Source organism: Miscanthus floridulus, chromosome 12, assembly GCF_019320115.1.
Source record: "Miscanthus floridulus cultivar M001 chromosome 12, ASM1932011v1, whole genome shotgun sequence".
NCBI classification, from domain to species: domain Eukaryota; kingdom Viridiplantae; phylum Streptophyta; class Magnoliopsida; order Poales; family Poaceae; genus Miscanthus; species Miscanthus floridulus.
In genome coordinates, this window is record NC_089591.1 from 31063081 (window position 1) to 31068462 (window position 5382).

A 5382-nucleotide genomic window follows, 5' to 3' on the forward strand; every position below is an offset into this window, starting at 1 on the left:
CAAGATCACTGGCCAAGTGCTGTGGTCGCTCATCCTCTCATTGAAGGGATTCATTCCATCGGTGATCAAACCAAATCGTACATTCCTTGGGTCATGGCTGAATTCTTTGTGCTTCTCATCGAACCTTTGCCATTGACTACAATCAGCCAGGTGTGCAATCTTATCATCATCCACCTTGCGTTCATCATCCCACCATGTCATGAGTGCGGCTTCTTTAGGGTTTAGGAAGATACGTCTCAAGCTATCGGTCACTGGCAGGTACCACATTACCAAGGCAAGAATTATTCTCTGCTTTACATCATTGCCTAATAGAGTGTCCTCTGGGGGCTGAGATTCTTGTACCACCTTTTTTGTACCCTTCTTATTCATCTTTTTCCCTGTGGAGGCTTCGTCCCCATCATAAAGGTCATTGTTCTTGTACTGGCTGGCCCCACACTAGGGACATTTATCCAGTGACTTGAACGTTTCACCGCGAAAAAGTATACAATGGTTGGGCATGCATGGATTTTTTTAACCCCTATTATTAATAGACTTATGACCTTCTTCGCTTGGTAGCGGGAACTGAGTTTGGTTGTGACAGCACCCATGACAGGAGATGCAATAGATCATTGAAACTATAGTCTGACCAGCCGTACTTAGCCTTTAGGATGAGTAGCTCAAGCACAAAACGTAGCAATGTCTAATGTGTCGGACAACCCTTTTCAACACCATACACAGTCTCCTTCGATGCTTTTGTCACCCTTTCCAAATTTTCTAGACCTTTTGAGCTATTTAGTAAAATCTCTGGTGCAAGGGCTCGAATCATGACCTCCAAATCATCTTTATCCCCAACACGTGTTCCACCATCATTATTGGCACCACCTTCATCGTTACCATCCCAACCACCAGCATCACCACCTTGTTCATTGCCAAACTCAGAATCCATTCATGCATCAAGCTCTGATGAATATTAGGACAAGGATTCTAGGGTTTCGTCGTCGTATTCCTCCTTATCCTCGTCATTAACAATAACCATTTCACCATGATGAATCCACATTGTGTAGTTCTCAACAAATCCTCGCATAATCAAATGTGATATGATGATAGTCACATCTGTCCATGCCATACGGTTCTTACAATCTTTATAGGGACAAATAATTGTATCCTTATTCTCTATCAATGTCGTTGCATGCTTCTTTACGGCTTCAATAAATTTATCCACCTCTTCACAGAAACCTGCCTTGAACCTTAACGAACCATACATCTAAGAGTTCCTGTACTTCATCTTTTACAACAACAACAAAACAAACATTAAAGGACTACTTATTCAGATATATATAAAAATAAATCAAATTAATAATTACTTGAGAATAATTGTATATACTTCAGATATATATGAATATAAATCAAATATAATTACACGAAGCATACAAACATACCATGGCGACGGAAAATTAATTAATGGACCATTTATCCATAAATAATTAAAATACATATTTGTTGATTACAATAAACAATTTCAAAGACAACAATTAGCAACAATTATATTTTACCCAATATCTTTCATACAAACCCTAGTCCAATTTCATCAAACATAAATTTATAAAAATGAAATTAATAAAAAAACCAAGCCCTAGATATAGATCTACATGCACATGAAACAACCATAAAATTTACTAATTGTTCACTAAAATCAAGAAACATGGACCAAATAAGGGTATGATTTTGTTCCCCTACCTAATTTATCCTAGTACATTCAAAACTTGGGTCTAATTTGCTTCATAAGTAGCTCAAGCACCATAGAAGAGAGAGAAAAACAAAACTTTAATTACTCACTAACCAACCATTAAAACATCAAAAAAAGTGTGGAATAGCATTTTCATACCTTCTACAACCTCTTCATCAAAGGATTTGAGACCAAAACCTTTCCCCCTTAGTAAAGCAATTTTTGGGAGGTGCCCAAGGCCTCCCCACCTTTCTTTCACGGGTTGGAGTGAGTGACCTGAGGAGAAAGAAGGTGCTGTAGTTTTTTTATACGTGGGTCATTTGTAGGGGCGACTGGTGATTGAGCTGTCTCTACAAATAGCAGGTAATTATACGCGGGACATTTGTTGGGGCGGTTCAATCACCAGCCGCCCCTACAAAATAGAAACACCGGGGGCGGCTGGTGAGTGAGCCGCCCCTACAAATCAGACCTATTTATAGGCTCGTATCACCAGCCGCCCCTGCTGTTCCATTTGTAAGGGCGGCTGGTCTCTGGGCTCCCGAGCATGCCACTGTAGGGGCGGCTCCATCACGAGCCGCCCTTTTAAAAAATTTATCCCGTTGCTACGAACCGTTTTTCACATAGTGAGAAGTATATTGGTAATCTTAATGCATTTGGCCTCTTTTTCAATGAGAAAATGTAATATATTTTCAATTCCCACTAACATTTTATCTTACCATGCAAGCTATCCACATCAACATCCACCAGCATATCCCGCTAACACATGTAATTGTCTTTATTAAGCGCACGGATTAGTCTGGCCAACTTCCAACGGTACATGCAGTCAATTCCAACAGTTCATTAACATTTGCTATTATCCTGTACTATAAATTAAACCTGCGGCAGCAGGAACCCATCTCAACAAGCTCATATAGTTGAAAAAACCATCTCATCAAGCCATGATAAGGACTAAGGCCGCAATGCATGAGAGCCGGAGCATGCAGCACGGTGACGGCCTTGGCGCGGTGCTCGCCATCGCCACAGCAAACCCGTCCGGCACCATCCTGTCCCAGGACGAATTCGCCGACCATTTCTTCCGCTTAACCAAAAGCGATCACCTTATTGGCCTGAAGGAAAAGCTAATAAGAATATGTAAGTCTATATAATAAGCATGCACATGCTACATGTTGTCTTTTTAGCCTGGACTTCTAATAAGTATGCAAGTTGTAGTATCTGAATTCTACTCAAGTGGAGAGGGGTGTGCACGAAGATGTGGAGCCAGATGAGAGGGCGTTAAGGAACAAGGAACATCTACTTGATCAGGAGCAGGCCAGACTTTTGCCGCTCTATGCTAGCTGTGCCTCCGCTGCTTCGCGGACTAGCCGCCGTGCCACCGAGCAGATGCAATTCAGGTCGCCTGGTGATGGCGTCATAACGTCATTTCACCCTCTTTCACGTCTAGAGGAACACGATGATGACGCGCCCACCCCACTAGGGGCGCCATTCCCTTTGGTGACGACACGTTGCCCTGTGTGCCGCGGTGGCCGTTGCCTGCATGCCGGGGTCCCGTTGACGTGTCTCCTACGTGTGGAGATTAGGAGGGATGTCGTGCTGTGAGGGAGAGTGGAGAGGATATACACCACCACTACACGTCATCACAGCCGGTTCTTAATATTGCAGATTTTGGAAATCGATTTGTTTTAATCCTGAGAAGCCTTCAGCGGTTGGTAACACAAGTCACAAGTCATACGATTTTTGCATGCTGGGCGGGGATGAGATTTGAACATAGGACCTGTATCCTCATGTCTAGCTCCTCTAGGCATTGCACCCAAATTCATACATTCTCATAGTATTCAATTTTTAAGATTTTAAAATAAATATTGGGACCCTAAATAACTTCAAATAGTTGTATCTCTCATCGAGATGTATATCTTTGGTTTTGGTCATTTTGCCGGCTGAGGTCATTTGACAAATTTGAATTTTATATTGTGAGAACTTGGACCACACTTTTAGGACCTCAAATGATTTCAAATGAAAAAAGTCATCAACTATAAAATTGTAGCTCCTATTGAGATCTACAACTTTAGTTTTGGTCAATTTTCCATCCGAGATCGTTTAAAAAATTTGAATTTCAAAATATTAGAACTTCAAATACAAATTTGAGATCATAAATATTTTCTAATGAAAAAGTTGTCAACAACAAGGTTGGTTTAGATCATTTTTTCATTTGAGGTCATTTGTACAATTCAAAAAAAATTAAATTTTAAAATATGAGAACTTTAAACAAAATTTTGGGATCGTAAGTGATTTCAAATAAACAAGTCATCAACTACAAAGTTGTAACTACAATACAAAGATTGTATTCATCCAATTTTATTTGAAAAAATTATAAATGTTATTGTGCTACAGCCTGGTTATCACCGCTGGATCATATGACAAGCTGGCGGTGACAACCAACTTCACCGTTGGTTCGTACGGCGAGCCAATAGTGAAAAAGAGTCCATCATCACAGATAGTTGGTGATGCGAACCGGCTGTGATGACTAACTATCACCGTCTATCGGTAATACAAACTGATGGTGATATCACTGTTGGTTTTAATACGAACCAGCAATGATAATCTCATCACCGTCTGTTCGTAATACAAACTAGCAGTGACAATTATTACCGTCAATTTTAATAAAACAGGCAGTGATAGGGCATGTTTGGCTGGTATTAAAGCCGACTAATAAGCCGGCTAAAGCTGTTTTATTGTAAGAGAAAAATACTATAGATTTTAGTTGATAAGCCGGCTGATAAGTTCAAGCGAATAGACCCATAATGTCGTAGGGCATGACCATTTCTGTAGTAGTGCAGGAGAGAGAGATGTGAATTGAATGAGTGAGGAGTGGAGAGAGATAGGGACAGGGAAAGAACGTGACGGGGTAGACATGAAGATGTTGCTAGTCTTCTCTAGAGTTGATTTTTTTTCTGGTCCGTGGGATTCACTTGAGGGGCCCAGATTTAGTGGGTAGGGTTTTTTTTACAACAAGTGGGTAGGGGTTGTGAGGAAACATTTGCACCACATGAGCCATCTCAACTACACATCAGAGATGTGTTTTCTTGAGCCACGTCTATGGTATATGCTCTTCTAAAACCTGGTTTTTATGGCCAACACATCATAGACCTATGTTTGAGGAGTGTCTCTGATGTCATGTTAGAGGACGTGTTTTGTTTTGCTCACTAGATTAGGTTTCTCAAGTCTGGGTTTTTTCTAAATTTGGCTCGTTGTACCTTTTTGTATCTTAATGAAATGATATGTAGCTCTCCTACGTAGTTCGAGAAAAAAATGTTCCTTCTTTGTGCTGTTTTATCATAGTGCCACTCACAAACTAGTGTTACTACTAAATTTACAAATGGTGGTGAAAAACATTTGCTGAGGCATTTTTTTTACCTGGTCGTGTGGTTACGGAGGCTGGTAACTCCATTGCTTGAAGATCTCTGTAAATGGGTGGTTCCCAGAGGCGGGCAAGGAACCACCACTACTAAAAAAATAATCTTTTTGGGACACACCATTTTTCTCTAACGCTGTTCCATCATATACCATCCCAATTGTAAATAAATAGTTAAAGAGATGGACCGTCCCAGAAATCACTTTCTATACTAGGCGCAGTTGGAGTTTGTGACCACCCCTACAAATATAGATATTTTTAGGAGCAC